At 41.6% G+C, this 21,407-nt stretch overlaps 2 long non-coding RNA genes across 4 annotated transcripts; one reads left to right on the top strand and one right to left on the bottom strand.

Moving 5' to 3' along the window:
- Positions 1-5,628: 5,628 nt before the first annotated feature.
- LOC111255365 (uncharacterized) lies at positions 5,629-16,863 on the top strand. 3 transcript variants are annotated; one of them, XR_015326486.1, is made up of 4 exons: positions 5,629-5,768; positions 6,409-8,009; positions 8,406-11,021; positions 11,383-16,863. It is a non-coding gene; the product is annotated as an uncharacterized LOC111255365 (long non-coding RNA). The 3 variants fall into 3 exon arrangements; XR_015326487.1 differs by having other exon boundaries at positions 12,166-16,863; XR_015326493.1 differs by lacking the exons at positions 5,629-5,768; positions 11,383-16,863 and adding an exon at positions 5,790-5,929 and having other exon boundaries at positions 8,406-10,840.
- LOC147758393 (uncharacterized) lies at positions 7,870-19,599 on the bottom strand. The gene is made up of 3 exons (XR_015326497.1): positions 19,182-19,599; positions 18,828-18,931; positions 7,870-7,985 (listed from the first exon to the last, which is right to left on the bottom strand). It is a non-coding gene; the product is annotated as an uncharacterized LOC147758393 (long non-coding RNA).
- Positions 19,600-21,407: the final 1,808 nt, after the last annotated feature.

Here is a 21,407-nt window from a genome sequence, read left to right on the forward strand (position 1 = left end):
TAGCAAAAAAAGCTTTTTTGTTTCTCAGTAATAAGTAAAAGAAATAAGACTTTTCTTTTTTTGTTAAATAGAAATACGAGTATTTCGTTTTTTTTTTCTAACAAATACACTGTCCAAGTTCACTTGGGTGCTATAACTAAATATTTTGCCCGAAAATGTAAATGAGTAGATTGCTTTTAGAAAACGGACTGCCGCCGTAGATATTTCTCAGCACAGAAACGAAACTTATAAGTGGCATTACCTTGTATATATATATATGGTTATATACTAGACGACTGGAGTTAGAGGCTAGCTTGTCGTACGGCATAAAAGTGCCATAGAACGCTATCCAAATGAAATTTCAAACTCTCTCGTTATAGATAGAAAAAATATCCACTGCGTCAGGATTTCTGATTACTATGTGCTTATGCTTATACTAATTGATCACAACGACAAGTACTCATCTTCGATGAAATACGTAATATCCTAATGCGCGTCAGATATATATCATGAGCTTGCTTAAGTTCATTATCTTCAGCGCATCTGAAACTGTGCAACTCGACACAAGCGTATCGGGTCGTACTGTCAGTAAGGTAATCTTTTAGCCATATTACCGACAAAACGTTTGTGAATGTCAGATATAGAGAGGAATCACAAATCGCTTATCCGCACTCATCGTATAGAAACGTCTGCCTGTGTTGTATATAGCGTCTCTGCGCGCCGATCTCATGGCGCGTCCCATATTCCGCTATCCCTAAAAGCATAATTACAAACAAACACTTCTCTTTCATTCGTTGCTTTTCTTTATGGTCGACGGCCGTATATACATGTATAATGGTATGGATAAAAAGCTAATCTGAATGAATGCGCACACGTTGCCTCAAATTCAAACGTTGAACAGACGACACCGAAATGATCAGTAAATGGACCAGCGAACGTCGACGAGAGAAGAAGAGGGCCATTGCAACGATGACGACACCGGTCGGGACAGCGGGAGTCGACCGAACACAGGCAGATAAACAAAACGGTAAATATTAAATGATATACAAATGTATACAGAAAAAGATAGATAAATATTTGAGTTGTTGAAAAATATCAGTCCCTCTTCTGCTCGCCACTATGCACCCGGCAACAGATATAGCAGACCGAATTACATACGATACGTTCGCCATGTGACGTGGCCATCCGCTGTACCAATAGAGTGCCAATTTTTATCTGACTTTTGAGTATAAACATCGATGATTTTCGCCGCGGACATCTCCGATGCAGTTACACGAGATCTCTGGTAAGGATGGACTCCTATATATCAAATACTACTCTTCAATATGACACCTGCAAATTGATGAGTGGAGTTACTTAGGAACAAGACTTATTGCGGCCTAAATGGTTCTCCAAAATTTCTGAATTTCACCCATGATAGTTGAGACAACCTACACCTGGGGGAACTATGTCGAAGGCTGTGACAACTCAGCAGAGAAACTTTTACAGAAACAGCAAAGATAAAGACATGCTCTAGTGTGACAGCCATTTACGCCCAACTTTATACGCCATATCGATCCATCAAACAGCCATATCTTCCCGTCAGTGAGGAAGGGTATCCCAGTTTTAGAAGTTTACGTTAATGTTATTGAGTGAGCCAAATATAGAGACATGTACATGAATCGTACAAATCGCTCACATCTGATAGATGTCTAACTTATATCCCTTACGCTTCATCAGCGGCTTCCTGAGTCGTAAGGCTTAGGCTTGACATTGCAAACGAATGATTAGGGTACTGAGCGGCGTACCTACTTCACAACAGTGTCTTCGCCCTTCCGGATCATCCTGGCAATGGGAGACCGCCCGTACTTCAACGTCGTTAAGCCGCTAACGACCCGCTAAGGGTAAATCATAAACGTATGATCTTCAATATAATCCTGTTCTCTTCGTATTGTCTCAGTTCTCCATCCGCTACTCCCTACAACTCTGTACCACACACTTCAAAAACCCAACAAATGCGCGGTAGTGACAAAAGTGTTTTAACAGGAACGACCTGTTCTAACTTGTAGAAAATCACGTTTTAACTATCGTTTGAAAGCCGTACGCTAACCTGACACTTGTTGCCTAGCATTAAAAGCCAGACAATTACGAAGTATCTTCAGATTGATCAAAATGATTTTTCGATCCGTAGCTGATTTTTCTTCAGATCGATGCAGAACGTCGGTCTTGATACCGATGACGCGTAATGCAATTGGGTTGTATAATGTTTTTCCTGCCAAAGCGCCAAAAAAAATAAAAGAAATTTAAGCAGCATGGAACTATGACCACGAAGACGACGGTTCGTTCATGGACGGCATCGTATCACAACGAAATATTACACTATCGTTTGTTTTCGTGGCGACATTTACGTGAGACGCACAATACGTATGGGGGGTGCGTTTACCTGTGCTTTTTTGCAGTTAGCCAGTGCACCTGACGCTAATATATTTCTATATCTATTTATCGATAGGGGTGTATTCAGGGCAACGGCATAGCACGGGGTGTCATATCTGTGCAGCGAGCACTGGGTAATAAGAATCAGAACGACAACGGCGAACACGCCGTGCTACTTGGATAATCTTACTTTGCATCGAATACATGGATGGACCCATCCGAAGATGGATAGTAATGATAATACCATCGTCGTACGAATCAAGATAACGGCTGTAGCATATTGATATATCATGTATACAAATGAATAGCTATACGTAAACATAGTATTATGCTGCTACGAATGGTCGTACTCTTTTACGTACGAGAATCTTTTATTGTCAGAAAAAAACGGTACCATGCTCTTTTAGAGTCTCTACGTATACCCAAATAACTATTAGCGAATAACCACAAGGGACACGCTTGACTGCGAGTTCTCTTTTTCAATAAAGCCTCAAAGATTCGCCATAGAAAACATTGCGCATTTAGAAGGTTATTGTTTTGCAATACGCAATTGTCTAGATATAGGACCTGAGATTAGAATTTCAGGTTCGAAAGGCTTATAGGAGCGGTGCAACCTACCACGCCTTTGAATTCGGCTGGAAGATTTACAGTCTGACATCTGTCTTGGATGTACCACAACTGAATCGATACGTTGCTTCGTAGTACACTATAGATCTTATTGAAGCTCTCAACATTTGTCCCTAAACAGTCTTGCAATTGCCCTTCTTATTTTTAGGAAGTAAGAAAAAATGATTATAAAATCACAATTTGAAATTTTCAAAGATTACTTCGCTTCCACTGAATAAGCTGCGTCTAGAGCGCACACGGAGCGTACCCCCTTCTTAGCTTACACGTCACCAACAAATCATTATAACAATCCCAAGTATATGGTTATTGATTGTGAGCGTAAAGCACTGTAACGAAGCTCAAGTATTAGATTTTAAAGTAATATAAAAACTCTATTGCTTGGTATTTCTGCGTGTCACAGACAGGAAGCAAGCCAATATGCAATTCACAAGTACCTTGAAGTATATGGACTAGCTCAATAAACTAGTGCAGATCAGGTTATTGAGGTTCACGCTTCAGTGGAGCAGCTACTGATCGAACAGTTGCTTTAACAATGGTCACCCCTGAAACCATTTACGCTGCCTTGATAAGCCAAGCTTACCACAATAAAGATACTAAAATGTTTTTAGTTCATACCCATCGTTGTTATAGAAATTTCTAATTCAGAGAGAATTTACACTTAAATCGTTCCGTTCACACCGTACTGATGCTAAATTCACACATTAACCTACTTTTATCAGCCTATATACATACTACCCAAGTATTGCCTATCCGGAAAAACAAGGACCCCATGATCGCTCGACGGCGACGTACCTCACTACAAATCTGACATAAATACAGATAGAAAAAAAGGTGAGCATGTGTCAGGAACTGACCAGAATCATGTACACTAGATCAGCTATACATTACTGCGTACTGATATCGTCACGCAAAAGATGGTTACATCAAGCGATCAATAGTAATTGACAAACGTTATAGCAGTTATCTAGCTCATTATTTACTAAGCATTTTGTCAATAAATGATGAGTTTGATGCTGTACAGCATATGATTTCAATCGCGTATATATCTCGTCTGACGTCGCCCTTTTATTTGCAAACACATTGTTATTGCACATAATCGTTATAAAAACAAAGAGAGGAATAGGGGATGGGGATGAAATAACGATTGTCTGATTGATCGTGTTGACATGGATTGATGTGACCCCGTAGTTACTATCTAGGGCAAGATTTTTACTTTCACCTGAAGTTGACAACGAAGTGCAATATTTGATTTTCCCTCATGGGTTCTCGCTGAACAAGTTCATACATCATTTTTTCAGGGAAATTTTTTTCCAAATTGTGTTTTTTGGGTAAGAACGCTATATCTTTAATCAATGCGATACTACAGAAGGATACAGGTGGGGTTGAATTTAGAGATATTTGAACATTATTCATATATTTAAGATATTTTCAATGCATATACACTACGTGGATGACAACCGTTAAAAAAGTAAAACTATTCTTTTTGTTAGCAAATCACGCTTATCATCACGCTGGATGGACATCAATTAGAAAGCGCATAAAAAGCACGCTCGTTATGCTTATTTACGTAAGACTACTATGTGGATTAGGTTCTAGTGCGTGACGTTTGTCGTATATATGTCAATTGTATCGTGGTATGAATCCAGTAATAGATATTGTATAATAGTGACAACATTGCGACCATCATCTACGATACTGCCAGATTGACCCCTTCTATGGGGAATTTACTTGTCTATTAGAACTATTTTAGGTTTGAACTCGCCAGGTAAATAGACGACTCACTTACAATTCTCTAAGGTGCATTTCGTAGCAAGCGACTCTCTATGAGGGACACTTTTTTTGAACGGCCAATATGATTAATCTGCAAAATGCATGTACATGATAACAGATCTGTTGCTTTCACTGGTGTTATTAATCATTCTCGTAAATGACATTGTATTTTTTGTTTGTCCTACGCATGTCGCTTCCAACCCCAGTGTTGTTCCGTTCTCGTTTTTCCACGGATCTTTGTGCTTCTGGCGTCTTTCTTTTCTCCCCTCTCCCTTAACATTCTCTCAGTTGAGAGTCGGTCCGTGGACGGTGCCAATCAAAATCAGATGAGAATAATGGCGATCTGTGCGCCGCCACCTAATCGATGTTGTTTATCTGATTGGCGCTGTTGCTGTCATTGTAATCGTAGATGGCGTTGCTCCTACCGCTGTTACGGATTGTCGCTGTTGTTTTTCATGTCTATCGTTCGTATTTGGGGCCGTATTATCGTTGCTGCGGCTGACACTGAAGCTGTTGATGCTCAAAGCTGTTTCTCGCCTTTAATTCGCTTTTGAAACACATCGATTGGTGGCGAGCATCGATTATTATTATTTCTGTTCGGATGATGATGACGATGATCGGCATCGGGCGATAATTTTGTTGCTGTATGTAGGTGCATTTGTCTGTCCGAACGGAGAAGCTCTAAGGTTGCCATTAGCAGCGACGATGGACGCTGGACTTCAAAATTAGTAACAGAAGCAGAATAAATGTTCAAAAACGCCGCCAACGACCACAAACAAGCAGAAGACATACATCGCTAGAGCGACGCTAGTGTCGTCGTTGTTGTTGTTATTCTTACCTAAGAACAAGGCGTCATAATGATGCTTGTTAATGGTTGAAATCGTTGATCATCATCTTCATCGTGGTGGTGGCGGCGGCAATTGTGGCGCCGTTGCCACTGGTGCGGTGTTGATAATGAAATGATTTTAGAAATGGCAATGGTAATTTGATAATGGTTCTCGGTGCATTTAGCGGCAAAATGTTAGTGGTCGTGTGCAAATGAAAGAAATGCTCTGTATCACCAAGGAGAGGCAAAAGACAACGGCCAGGTGGCCGTCATTTGGCCAACCTAAGTTTTCATTTTTGTGGCAGTACAAATTAGGTTAGGTTAGGTTAAATTAGGTAGTGTTACACGTAATCAGTAAAAAGCCTTCCACGGTGTATTTATATATCGTAAAACTGCTCGATACGTAAAATGTATAAAAAAAATTGAAGGAAAAAAAAGGCAAGGAATACGATCTACACGAATGATATGCTGGTTATTCGAGTGGCCTTTCTAGAATCGCTAAAATTGTGTAATGTTGACGAGTAACGAAGTAGTTATCTGATAAAAAGCCAGACCTAACCGAATTTTTCCTGTATTTTATATATATATATATATATATATATATATAATATAGATTAGGCCGTGATATATGTTTTGTAATGTTGGAGTAATAGCGTCATCCGAAATAGAATGATTTCCATAATAATCACCCCGAAAAACCGACTGCCGTTCTGGTTAGAGTGTAGCTTAACGTTTGCTTACCTCTATGATAGTTTAATATGTGTTCTATTCATATTTTTGGTATATCTTCACAGATAATACTAGATATTTGAATATTTGACCTGAAGCTATGGGAGCGCCTTTCAAACAATTTCGAGTGTCGTCGTTGCTATGCTTAGACGACTGTAGTAACTTATTCTGAAGTTCCTGCCTTTCATCGAACTAAACTCTAGTCGTAAATGTTCGCCGTTGTGGGAATCGTGTGGAAGTTTAGTTCTGCATCCCACATACTGGTCGAGGTCTTGGAATGTCAAGGAAATGGGAATCGACTTGGCAGGTATACTTAAAGGTTTGCCCATCTTAAAAGTGAACGAGTAGAGTAATAGCTAAAGGCTTGCTTTTCTTCGTGTCGTCAGTTACGAAAGCAAAAGAGCCAAACAACGTGAAACTCTGAGCGAACAACAGTAAACAGCGATGGACGTTAATGCTGGCTGATTTGCGGCTGCACAGTAGCGACTGATGATCAGTTTCGATGAGGATGACCGAAGATATCGATGAAGACCCAAAAACACAACTAGTCGATCCCGACTAAGGCAAAACGAACGACATGAGGACGATCTTGAGAGTGGTTGACCGGCTGTTGCCGATAGTCAGTGCCAATCTATCCGCTACTACCTTGAGAGAAACTCATCTTCTTTGTACGTGCATAGGGTTGCTGTGCCCGTAGGACGAAGGCGGACATAGCTGAAGCAATAGTTGAAGGGTCCATCGATCGACAGAAGCCGAAGGGAGTGGCGGGCAGTGGACGCGGAAAGAGATGAACGACTCATTTTGTATCACCCAGCGGCTGCGGAAGCGGCGGTGCTCGGAGGTCCCTGGCTGGCGGTCGACGCACCAAGGTCCTCGACAGGACTCAACAACGACAGCTACTCCAAAAAGATCGGCAGCGTATAATAAGAGCAGCAGAAAAGGCGACGAACAACAACAACAACGATGGCGACATGAGGAAAGCAAGTATATAAATATAAGTGCATACAAAGATGCGTCCGAATCGCACTGACCAACATAACAAACACTAAACTGAAGAACAAATCGAGTCGAAATTTAGCCGACAAACGATGCTGCTATGAAGAAAAACGGGTGCAAATACAGTGGCAAAATCAAAGGCGGCTTTATCCCCATTGGGAATGATGTATCTCTTCGCGATTCATCAAACCATGTAGAAACCATGTTGCAGTGCGCCAACCTATGGCTGACTCGTGTATTACAGCTAGATAAACCAGCCTCGGTAGCTTACAGGCAACTTACCTGCCTTACGTCAGACGTCCAGATACGTACACACACCGGCCTCCGCGGATTCCTACTGCACGCGCTGATTGGTAGTCATTACGCGGTCGTCTTCGTCATCATTGTTCAAATGTATGAAACTGGTTTACTGGCGAGCTGTTATGGCGTGTTTCGGCCGCGACTGTTACCGGGCGGTAGCGGCAGGCAGGCAGGCAGGTGAGCTGGTTTCCCAACCGCAGCAACATACGTACATGAGATATTGTAGCACCGCCTTTAATATAATTTTGGTTCTTTCTTTTCCCGATAGCGGTAAAAAGGTGAAGTTTCATAGTAGATGCGTGATCTGCTCAAGTATTCTGGATGTACGCGATTTTTGGACATCTGTCTGTTTATCAGTTACGCAATAAAGGCAAGTAGAACGGTGACAGGAGAAACGAAAAACGGGCTTGGCTTAGTCGAATGTTAATTCCCATTTTTTTTTATCCATTTAAAGGTATGCTTAGGGTTAGTGATCATAGCAGATATCTACTGTGTAACTAGGTAGCCTAAAAGTATTTTTTATGATTCATCGATACTCATAAAGAGTCCGTTTAACTTAGGGTTCTTAGATAACGTCCTCTTTATAAGTGACATTCGGTAATTATTGGGCTATTAAATTAAAGAAGGACGTAACTGCCCAGAAATACAATAGCTTACCGTTTCGTAAAACATCTGTTGACTGAGACTCAATGGAAGCTACATAGGATGCTCGCAGCAAGAAGCGTCATAATACATATAACACGAGCATTCTTCTTTTTGAATACAGGTAATCTGTTTGTTGCGAAATGGATACTTTGGAGGAAGACCAGTTTCGGAATCGCTTGCTACTCCATTGGAAGTCTAGGATACTCGAAGGAGGCAATTCGATAAGCTGTGCCTTGGGCAGTTATTGCTAAATGTACTTTCTATAACGCGCCTATACAATTCGAACGGATAGTGGTCTAGTGGGTTATAGGGCACGCTTATATGACGGGGTTATGCATCCGGACACTTTTCTATATTCGGCTTCTTCATCCCTTCCGTTCGGTGTTTCCACGGAGACCGAGCCAGCGGTGCCCCACGGTGGAACACACAGGAGTACCCCAGCTACTTAGATGAGACAAGGCGCATTGGCAGTGCCGTTCATCTCAAAACCAGAAGCAGCCACATCAGCGTTAACATAAAGCTTGATCTATATCCGAAATAAATCTAAATTTGAACGCAGAAGAAAGAAGAGCTTAATCCGAGTTCGATCGGGATATCGACCGCAGTTCGGTCGAGCGAAAAAAACCGAATGAAAAGAAGTAATCGACTAGCAACTGTAACCGCGGTAGCATAGCATCGGTAGCTGATAACCTGCGCGTTTGGATTGGTCAGCCAACGACCGACGAGAGTTTGTCGTCGCCGCCCGCCTCTTTGAGCTGTGCTCATGTGTGTATGTGACTTCCGTGCTTAAATGCTGCTATCTGGTTTGACGATTCTTCTTTTAGAACCGATATGTCCAGGCGACACTTAGTTCCATTGAATCCAGCTTTCTTACCACTTCAAGTCGACGTGGCTTGCGACGTTTGCCAGTGAATCTCCTTCGTTCTTTTGTGCCATTTTCGTTGGACTGCTCACTCCCAGCGTGCGAAGTGTGTGATACTTGTTGAATCGAAGTTTTGGTTACACGACCCTTCTGGACGGCTTGTGGCGGCCGACTGTCGAAAGCCTGCCACAAACGCGAAGCAGCGTTGCCTTAACTAGTTGCAGGCTATCTGTGGCGTCGACTCGGCAGACGTACTGATCCGGCTAATTCTGAGCAATGGCGAAATCACCTAAGGCGGTAGATCTCTCCGGCTAAAGCGCGTTCTTAGCGCACTCACACGCTCTCACTAGCGTTAGATTGCAAGCTAAATCACTTTAAAGGATATGCTACAGTTGTGCGCTTCGTACTTTGAAACTAATTCTATGGCGTTACTTGTCACGCCATTTCGAACGCTGAAATGAATGCAGCCGCTCGTCTGATACTGATCTATGCGAAATTACAAACGCATCGGAATTATTAGAGGGTGACAAATGCTAAAGGTCAATGAACGTCGCTGTAGACAGAGATTTCTATCGGCAACGCGGTAAACAGGTGTTTTTTTTCTAATCGCTTTTAGGAGCACTCAACGCATTACTTCGATGATCGCATAAAAATGATTTAATAATCCTATTTACGTACCGGGTGGCAGTTGCCGTTCGACGTGTACAGCGTCCTTGGAGTCTATGAAAGCGTTTTTTTGTATACGCTTTTGACCCGAGTGTCCTTTGGTAAAACCAAGTCTACGCATAGAAGTAGAACAAACCGGGACGCTTTCGCCATGAACGCAGACAAAAATCTAACATAGTATAGGGTGCATGCTAACGTTGAATTTTATTTTACGAATTAAAAACAATAACAATAATATCATGACACTAGATTTGCATGTTAGACAATGGCTGCGTATGCTGTACGGTATGAAATCGCCGCAAAAAGGAATTGCGTCATGTCAACAAGCAAATGTTACGCCTCTTGAGCGTCGCTTATTGGAAACACTTTTTGTCGGGCTTAAACAATAGAAGTAGCAAACCCAATCCGAACTGACGTGCGAAGGTATCTGACAGCCAGTGTAGCTCAATGATGAATCTATATCGTACAGTTAGATGATAATTGTTAAACACGTCGTATCTCGTTATTGCATCGTGAATATATTTCGAAGAAGTACTTAGTCCGCTCGTTTGTTGTAGGGCCGCGTTTTCGTTCATTTTCGTTATGGCTAGAAAAATTGCCGAGTACTTCATCACGCCCGTTTCGAAATAATTCTGTCCCCTGAGCTGTCTTTAGCGCGCATGTTTGAACTTGAAAAAAAGAACCAGGTGTTATGTTAATTGAAGTTTATATTCGATTGTCCGTCCGCTTGTTGCCACCATTTACTTGACCTATAAAGCTTATTATATTGTGTATGAAATAATTGTATTATTTATGCTCATCACCGTTTTCACGGGAGGCATCTTCCCGTGCTTCAACTTTCAATTGTCAGAACTATTTTCAAGTGGTTACTTTGTGCCATCTTAAAACTAACAAGCAAACTCGTAATTTTTACCCGACGGTGCTTCAGTCGGGTTAGTATTCAAACGCGATTTTATTAAGTGTCTATTACGATGGCGTCGTAATAAGAAAAATTCTAAAAGATGCTAATAAATTCGCTTGCTGCAACACTCGATGATACCATTATTACTCTTATTATTATTATTATTATTGCGAATTTTGTAAACTAAAATATACGATAGCAATGGCCGTCTTCTAACTATACGTAGTTATCAATTCGTTAATGGACCATTCTAGAAGTCTGCCGAACAAATAATCTAGAAGAACGAAACGAGTCACACGATCTTCCAAGTGAGTACGTTTCGAACTTTTAGCCAGTAACGGCTATGTATCGCGTAAAGCTCTACCGTACGAAGTTCAAAATGGTTCGTTAAAAAATTCATATCGCTATATCAATTTAAGGGGTTGGTACAGGGATAAGGGTGCCTTTTCAGCCAGGCCCCGTTCGGCCAAACCTATCCGCTGCTATCGACAGCCATCAGCAACTTAGGCATTTCAGACTATTGGACCATTTAAGATTAATCAACCTGTATTAGCAGCCTACTATATAGCTGTGCTTAATTTTCCTGATGTTACATCGACTCAAACAGAAAGGACATTGTATTGTTAACAATTGTTTTAAGATTTTTCCTGCGATTTGTCACACTGTCAGAAATTGGTAGGTCTTCGAGTGGGATCAGTCACGTCATTTTTCCGTTATCCGAACACGCAGAGTGCACCGAGCTATCATTACTGTCTATGGCAGCGGTTCTTCAGATGCGACGAGGAAAAGTCATAGCTAAGCTTTAGCTATACAGGCAGGGAAATTTGCTTACCGACAGCTAGGGTGCACGTGTAGGAACTGAACGCTGGCTGTCTGTGATGGCTGGGCTAGTGCACACATGCCCACTGTGTTAGACCTAGCAAAACTCGCCTGGCCAGCTATTCGCTTTTGATGGACGCTGCGGGCACATACATAAGTCGTACGTTAGAACTTTCAACTCTGCTTGTTGCAATCATTCACAAAAAAATATCGAAATAAGTATCGTAGCAAGTTGTTTTCGTCAGCGCTTAGGCGTAGTGATCGATGCAGGTAAATGTGTAGCTTCCACCGTCAACAACAACAACAGTTCTACTAACAACATCGCGCAATATAAGCGCAGATTTTCGTTAGACGGAAATTTCAACACTGAATATTGAGCGTGCTACTTTGATAGCGCTTGGGTCTATTCCGATAAGTGATCCGACGTTAATGAACACGTTATCTAGATACGACCAGTGTGCCGTATAAGAACAGTATCGTGGATAATGACTAAGTGACGCCTTCATTTAGTCAAGAGAAACAATTATGAGTAAGCATATACATATATATATGCGTTGTGGAAAGTGTGTTAATATTATCAAAATATATCAAATAATATCAAGACGCGATTTTTCATCTTGTTGAACGTGCCAGTTCTAGGCAAAATGATTGTTTAGCACGCCTTGTGTCGTCGGACCGCCATTATGCATACGTTTCTTCAATTCGAAACTCGTCAATCTATTTGTTATATCATAAAGAAGTTTTCCAACTTGCAAAATAATCAGAATGCGCATCCAGGCTGTAGAGACCTATGCAGCCTTCAAAAGGCTCCATCACGCGGCAGGCAGACTCTGAGATCAGTTGCTGTGCGTAGTCGACATACTAACGTCAACATAATCGACTCCCGACAACGTCGCATCCTCCACTAGATTTTTTGCTTTACTCTATAGGGTGCGGCGATACGTCTTCAAGATACCGCGCTACATGTCTGAACAATAAATAAACTAAGGTATAATTAAACAATTGCGGCCTAAAACATAGACAATGGACAAGAGAAAACGGTTCTGTAAACAAGCCTTAATGTCCAGACGACATCAGAATTGTAACAACGTTCAAGTTACGGACAACCGTTCAACACGTACGCAACATTGCCTTGACGAGACGATACAGCTGGACATTAAAACATACTTAACGGTTTTACGTTACCATCCAACTACCTTGTTACCAAGACCCTTGAAGATTACAGCTATTTTTTCCAATCAAGACAAAGACCAGCTGAACTGCCTACAGCTTATGAACCATGCTTCATATAAGAGAACCCCTATGTTTCGAGTTCTACGTCCGGCATCGCTGTTAGATATTCCATCGGATGGCTGGCTCCAAGCACGAAGCGAAGAGTGATTATACCCTGATTTAAACCTAGGCTACGATGGGTCCCTAAGGCTAGCAGGCAAACACTTTACCCATCAGACTATCACGAGGAACCAACAGCATCCCAACGGCCAGTTATCAAGTCAAGTAAACTTGCATTATAGAATCGCGCTGAGAGTAAGTTAAGTGGATATCAAAGCTAAGGTTTTGTCCTGAACTTGATGTCTGTGTAATTTCATAATAACACTGCTAAATTGCATTCGGGAAGTCGAGGCGCACATCTGCAAATCGTCATGCTTTGCCCTTCAATTAGAATAGCTACAGTGGCCAGACCTATGATACCAGGCTCGTAGACACACAGTGAGGTTTAGCCTATACTAGTTCATCAGTCTCATTTGGATTAATAGACGGTCATTAGAGATATCGCTTATAAACCACCCTGAGAGCCATATCACTTGCAAGCCTATGGAAATGGAACCTTAATAGTTTTCCTAATAAGCGTCTATATGATTCTTCTGGGCAATAGCCTTGTACTATGCAAATGAATATACATACAGTCTTCACTCGCGTGTTGCAGCGTGAAAAAATTAACATTGATCTCAGCACGTTTTTCAAAAATCGGTTGTCATAAAAGGTACTCTCTACAGCTGTTTGAAGGCTTATTTCAATACACAATATCTATCTTTATTTATATAATATCAACAGCAATAAATCGGATCTGAAAACTACCCAGTACATTGATACCGCAGGCACCGCATCAATAAACAATGATATTACCACAGGGAACGTCGAAGTATATTTATACGAATTTGTCATACAAGAGCGAATTGTTCTTTAGGCACACCTAAATAAGATAAGGAGGCTCAAAGTAATCAGAGATTAGGTTAAATTCGAGTAGGCAGGTTTAATTTGTAATTTTCCAATTCAATTGATTCTATCGCTAATATTAGACTAAGGTTGCTGTTGCTGGATAATTACATTCGTCGCTGCGTCGATATGGGGCCCTAGCAGTGATCCCCACTTGAATGAGTTTTAGGACAACAGTAGGTAGGCCACAATAGCGCTTCACTCGCGGCAGGCTTGGGTGCGGTAAGCATACATCACCACGTATGAAGCTAGTCAACAGGCAATTTACGGGGCATTATTATCTATTCGCTTGTTGCCTCGGTGAAAAAGACTGTCTATTGCTTTTCAATAGTCCACTGCTAATCTATAGTAGAGGGACCAAAAATAATTAGTCAACCTCAGCCACAACGGCTGCGTTCCACTCAATAGCCAGCAACTTATAGAAGCGTCACGAGGTGCATCACTGACACCAGCGAGTGATCAACAGAAACAATGATAAGAAAGTATCGAATATTAAACAGACGGTATACCTCGTTTAACGGAGAAAAATTAATGACTACTATGGTACGGGAGGCAAGTCCATCGGAACAAAGACTATTACCAAATATTTATGAAGAACGAGCGATGATTACTAAAATAAAGAATAGGCATCAAACGAAAGAATAGAGGTTGTGATAGAGAGAAAGTAACAGTAGGAAATTCATATGTGAAGCCATAAATTGTCCGGCACCATAGGGGAGACTGCGCTAAGGTAAACCACCTCATAGGGTCGAACTAGGACAGTAAATGTACCGTAATTATTAGACTTTGCGGTGGATAAAGCCTAATTTTGATTATCGTGTTTTGCGGTACCGTTCAGAAAACGTGTGTTCTGTAGAACTGGCAGCGATGTGCCAACGGCTTAAACCGTTTGGATATCGAACGTCGTCAAAGGTTATACTTATTAAATATATCTCATAATTCACACAAATAGAATACATATAATGCGGAAACTTTTGGTCGACTGATCAATCAAAATAACAGGAAATATTCGTGAGTTTTAGACTCTACGAAGCTAGTTCGACAAATTCCCATGAAAATTTTACATAATATATATAATGCACCATCATGTCCATAGTGTGGACACGGCAGATTTGTTGTTCGGTGATCATTTACCTATAACTACTTATATATATAAATAGTACAAAATGAAAAATTTCTCTCGTGTGAGCCTTCGAGGCCATTAACGTGCCGTGGTAGTGACGCTGGTCGTTGTTGCTGACGCTCATGCTTCTCTGGCCATCGTTGTCGGCGCTGCAGTAATCTGAGAAAGGACTTCGTGACCACCAAGCAGGGTGGATCGCGGTCTCGGCATCGTCTCAACAATAGACGCCATCGAACCAGATAGCTAGTAAGTTGAGAAAGCCTATCTATGTAAAGCTGATCGGTTCGGTGGCCAGGGCAGCAATCATCACCACATTATTTCTCCGCTCGGATCGTCGAACGTATTCTGGTCCGATCTATGACGAAAGACAATTCAGGAGTATCTCTTGCCACCGATAGGCCGCTGCCGACGTTACAACAAGTATGATAGCACTGTCGACAGACAGGCGGACGGTAGCTTCCCTGACTGGCTAGCTTGATGGTTGCTCCATGACCGGCCGACTCGACGCCGTGAAGCTCACGACGATCGCGGCGGCGGCGGCGGCGGCGGCAAGGCTAAGCACGATGATGGTGCATCGCGCCGCTAACGGGCCCGCCGTTACCTCGATGAGTTTGTACTTGGTGTTACCGCTGCCGCTGCTGCTGCTGCCACCGTACCACCGTTTGGGGATCCCATCGCTGCCAGTGCTCCCGTGTTACGCCGGCCCAGCAGCACCGTCACCCGTTAATATCATCTCTTCGCGTGTATTTAACGACTTGCCGATTTGTGAAAAACCATGATACTGAAACCTACTGCTCATCGCGCTATCTGCCTCTAAAGAGAATCACCATGCCTCATGGTGTATATGCGTGCATGCATACAGATACACGGCTGCCGTGCGCTATATGCCAATTTGACCTGAACCTCTTTTAATTCTTACACATACGGTTGAATGCCGTCAGATGATATTAAAAATTTCATCAAAAACTATAGTTAACCGGACGCACGCCTATTATGGGTCACTGTCATATTTAACGACCTGCCGTCATCGAATAAGTGAGATCCTGAAAAGGCGGTATTATCACAAGGTCATCGCGTCGTCATCAAACTTTTCGCCGCCGCGTATAATAACAGTAGAACATTATCAGCAGGAGCTATAATAATAACTGCAGCAATAGCAATGGCGGTAGAACAACAACAACAACATAGGCGGTGACGATAGCGGCGCCATCGTCGTGATGTCTTTGAAGATGAGCGGGACGCCCCATCATCCCAGCTCTTTGGCCCGCTTCACAGTGATGCCAATGATGATGACAAGATATTCTTATTAATGTTCCATAGACCCTGCTTCTCTTGTCGAATAATTTGTAGCAATTCACTCCAACGCCAAGCTGATGCTTCTCTACTACTAGTGTTGTCCTATCAGCCATCAATTGCTGACATTATCCGTAGGTTCATTTAGGCCATCCGCCCTATCCGATAATTCTGTTCATTTGATTGGCTTAGCTGATCCGGCTACATTGCTGCATCGCTCAGAATTAAGGAACTCATGAAGTCATAAAACGATTTGTTTTCCACATGCATATATATAATGTACAAGTGTCACATGCGCCGCCTCTATGTTTCGTTTTTATTACCTTCATATCGTTAAAGACAGCTTCTTTCAATTACCGTTCGTCTATATTGTGATGCTGATGATGATGAGAATAACATTGCTATCCCAAGAAAAAAAATCCGTCTAACAACATCCATACTCGGCTAAACCTTGAGTGACCTAAGTGGCTTAATTATCTTGCCAGAAGACAAAGGGCTGCTTTACTGAAGCAGTTTTTCCCTTACACTTATTAGAAACACTAAACGGGAAAATCTTCGTACGATACCTGTGGCTATTTCGATTATTTCCAAGCATGGAACTTCAAATGTTGACGCGTAATGTGTAGCATCAATATATTGTATATAAGTTACGAATCTATATAAATGATGTGCTGGGACATAAATGGACATCGAATCAACATTTAGTGTTGTGCACACGGCTGTTTTTATTTTTGAAGAGATTTTCGAGCGTGGTAACAAACGGTAATATATACATTTTTATGAAACTCTGCTTTGAGCTGTCGACTATATCTGTACTAGCGTTTCGTGTTTCAACTAACGTACATCTCCTTCGCATTATGAGCGCATTTTCCTTCGCCGTGCATTATACTTGCGTCTCTTATTATCGGCCACATCTCACAGTTGCTCTATCTAGGGGTGTTTTTTTCTGGATCTGGGATAGAATAGGGAAATCGCTTGAAGGGGAGACCTGGAAGGGAACTCATTTCTCCTATTTCCCATGGAGATCAACTGTTGGTAACCTTCAATGCCGGAGGCACCGTAACCCACAAAAAAACGAGTGAGCCCCGATCTCCGTATCAATACGATAATCACCACTATGTTTATGGACATTAACATAGCAACAATAGTTTCGGTGATTACTATGATTTGCCACTATTTGTGTCTAATTCAACTGTACGCGTATGAGTAGCAATAGTAAAAGGGGCCAAAGTATATAGGTTCTTTGAACATGGCCTTGTTCGAGAAAGAGAGAGAGAGCACTCACGGCCGTCTGTCGATGAAAATGATGAATGCCAGCAGAAAGGCAGAGAAGGAAGAAGCTTGCTTCAGGTAAATGAAATACTTGTTAGTTTAATGTGATTTTGTTGCTGCTAGCCAAAAGCTGTCCTCTTCATGGAAGCTTCCTTGTTTGCTAATATTGCTTCCACTGATGTTGGAATCGATCCGGCCACTTCTTCCCACTCTAGTTTATTATCGCTTCCCTTCCTTTCTGTTTTTTCTATCCTTTTCACGCCTCGCTTCGCTGCTACCGGGCCTTTTGGTATCAGTGCGCGACTTCACGCTGTCCTGCACTTGTTGTTTACCATCGTTATGAGCACTCATTCGTTCACCAAGCTGATAGGTACTAAATTGACATCAATCTTTTTGAGTCAAGCTCTAAAAACATGGCTCGGCCTGTCAGCAGCCGAGAATTACGAGCGTGTTTGCCGCCGGCGTTGCCACCGCAGCAGCGGCAGCAGCAGAAGTCGTCATCATTTGACACTGTTTTCTTTGTTGTCCTACCACCCTCTAACAAAGTGCGGTGCAGGTATACAAAAAGTCTTATCACTCAGAGCTGGCCTAGTTGACCGCTCAGAACACCAATTTATCTTGTTACATCAAGCACAACCGAGATGCGTTAGACCATCTTACTTAATTACCTAGCTCTATACCACAGCTAGTTCTTTAAAATGTTTCAGTAACTAGCCTAGAAATCAGCTTGCGCGTTTATAGTTCTATCGGTTTCTAGACACTTTACCATTATCATTTGTCATTCTTTCCAAATCTAAAGGCATCTTTGCCTAAGTCGTATAATATACCCGTTCTATTTTATATAGAAATATTTATGAAGGCGGCGGAACCAGTTACGTCTACAGTTCTTCTGCTTGAAAAAGGTCCATATTGACGCGGTTGCTTATACCACTGCATAACACCCGACTGTGGCGTAGCAGCCCGTTCCTTCTTTTCGTCGTCTTTGAAAGCTCCTAGAAACTCTATCTTTCCTTTTTATTGGCCAAATTACTGGCTGGTTCCAGGGTTCCCGTCTATAATATGTACCATATAGTATTCAAAGCAAGCCGATATTTTTGTATCTGATATCTTTAAAAAAAATTACATTTTCATAAAGAGATCGTTGATACGAGGATGTGTTTATCAAGGAACATAGTGCCTATTATTTTTTGGAGAAATAATATGTGGCCGACAAAAGACCCAATTCGCTTAATCAGTCACAGTAGTGAAAATGCGTAATTTGACCGAATTCATTTCACCAAAAAAGACGCAAAAGTAAATTTCAATCACGACACAAAAACTTCTTGTACCTCTCCTTTATGCCTGCTCACCTAAAATAGGTTTTGCGCTGTCTGCCAGCCTAGGTACGTACCTATCTAGACAATAATAGTCCGAAGCAACTGTTGGTAATCCAGTCGAACCGCTGGATCAGGCAGCGGTCAGTCGATCTGTTATGCACCTTCAGCTTCTTCCCACCTTCGGATCGATATCCGGAGAAAGATCGCATTAAAAACGTCTTAGAGAGAGTAACGCCGATGGCGAGAAGCAGACATTTTAGAGAGTTCCGCCTAACAATAACCATGTAAATACATCTTGGTATGAACAGACGCACTAAGCTAGATGATAGCTATATAGGCATGCGGAGGAAAGAACTCATCTATAGGACTGTGTATAGTTCTAGCTACATTTATGTACATAACTCTAATATCTTAAATTGGGTTTTTACCATTGAGACAGAATGGGTCAGCGAATAACCGATGTAGAGCGAAGCGCGCAGGTACCGATGATTGCCAGCATTGTGCCGATGCTGATACTACCAACTGGTGTTGCTGGCGTTATAAACGCTGATGTAGATCCAGAATGATTTGGTGGCGACCGTGGCCTAAAGTGTGCCCAGTAGAGAAAAATGCCCAAAAGCATAGCCAGATATGCTATAGAACAAGGGCACAAAACAGAGAGCGAAATTGACCAGACTAAACGACTGTTTCGATGATGACGATGATTACGACAAGATATCCTTGTTTGTATTAGACCACCTGTTTTTGAACGACTATCTTTTGTGCATTTGCGGTAATGTGTATGTGCTTGGGTCTATAATGCTTGCCACTGCGGTCCTGTCGATTGTCTTCATTTTGACAAAGCGTGCCAACCACACCTGAATCAAACAAAGACAAAAAATAAAAACAGCACCACGCGGAAGAAGAAGAAGAAGAAGAGAACGTATACAAAGGCAGTAAAAAGCGAACAAATAGAAATAGAACAAAGCAAATTGCTCAAGTATATCCATTAAAATCATAGAAACGCAGTATTCCTATCATTTTTTTTTTTTTTTTCGAACGAACGAACGACATTTATTCCTATGATTTCGACTCAATCATTGTGAATGTGGTGAGACGTCATGGTAGAGAATCGATAACGAGAATCGGCCGTACTCTCAAGCCAGTCACATATCGCTCTTCTATCGACACAAGCTGACGGCTCAACATCCTGAGGCATACACCGTTGGCGTATAGAAAGCGGTTGTTTTATAGGTAGCTTGCTTGCACACTAAAGCGGCCTACGTTTTAAATCGGCGTATTTTACTTCCTACTATTTTAGGGGTCAGCCGTTTGAGGCAGTATTTCACGGCAGTATCGGGTGTTAAACTAGAAAAATATGTGACATACACGTAGCACGAAATATTTCCGATAGTGTAATCGTCTTGTGGCAAATTCGTGTGTTCCCATTGTTGCTATGCTAGCATAAATCATCGCTATAATATATCTATATATATATATATATATATATATATATGTAGGAAAAGCCATATACATATATAGGAAAAGCCATTTGAACATAAAAATTTGGGAAAAACTTGCCAGCCTTTAGGACAAAGTCCGTATTAGGCCAAGGCGGCGGACGCAGACTAGAAGACAGCAATAAAAATCAAAAATAAATACCAAGAGTTAGCAAAAAACAGACTATATTCTTTTGAAAGCTTTCTATTCAACTTTTTACCCAGAGTCGCTTTACTTTGAATAGACTCCAGTATTTTTTCGTTTCGATTTCCCATAGTCACCATTTGATTGTTTAATAAGGCAAGTGCCCACCCGGATGGCCATCTATTTAGAAAAATGTGGAAAAAATGAAAACATTATAATTGCTAGAGAAAACGAAAAAAAAGAGATGAAGAAACATATAAACAGTTCTATATGTTTCTTGTGTTTTTATTATTATTATATTATTGTTGAATGTATGTCGTAGATGAAGTCAATGTTTTTGTTCTGGCATTTTTGCTCGGATTTTGCCTCTCGGGAGCCTGGCCTTCGTCGCATTTATTCGTTTAGAATCACTGCTCACATCATTAAATGAAAACAAAGCTGTACGCATTAACGCCAAACGTTTCTCGGCCAAGGGCCGACTACAATCTCGTAGCCTAGGTAAGTTCTAACTATCAGTCTCGAGCATCCAATTGATACCATTGAATTACCGGGAACTGTAGGTAGTTGTGACGATGATTAATTAATGTTAATTGTAGTTTTACTCTATCGCGTCCGTCTGCCTTTAATGAAGCCGGTCAAAGTGTTTACTTCTGGTCTCGTTCATGTCGTCATCTGATTTATACTATTGTAGGTATATTGATGGAAAGAAAGGAAAACGAACGAAGCGAAGTTGTGTACAGGTACCAGTCACAAACCTAACTAGCCTTGGCTGTCATTCGACTAACTATCAGACCGACTGGACTGCCCACTTCGCCATAGTGGCCACCATCTATGTACAGATGGTGAACATTTAGACAACTCATCCGGAGTGTCCATCCGTGTACGTTAATGAAACGAAACTAAGACCGTTGAACAGTTATCTACCCTGCAGTTTAGATGGGTGTCTATGTCTAGCAGACCTGCCTTCCGGCTTCTGTTCATTCTAGTTATATGTGTTAGCAGTGTGTGAATATGGTCATCATTAGTGTGTA

The sequence above is a fragment of the Varroa destructor genome, unplaced genomic scaffold (genome assembly GCF_002443255.2).
Source record: "Varroa destructor unplaced genomic scaffold, Vdes_3.0 BEIS01000001.1, whole genome shotgun sequence".
Lineage (NCBI taxonomy): Eukaryota > Metazoa > Arthropoda > Arachnida > Mesostigmata > Varroidae > Varroa > Varroa destructor.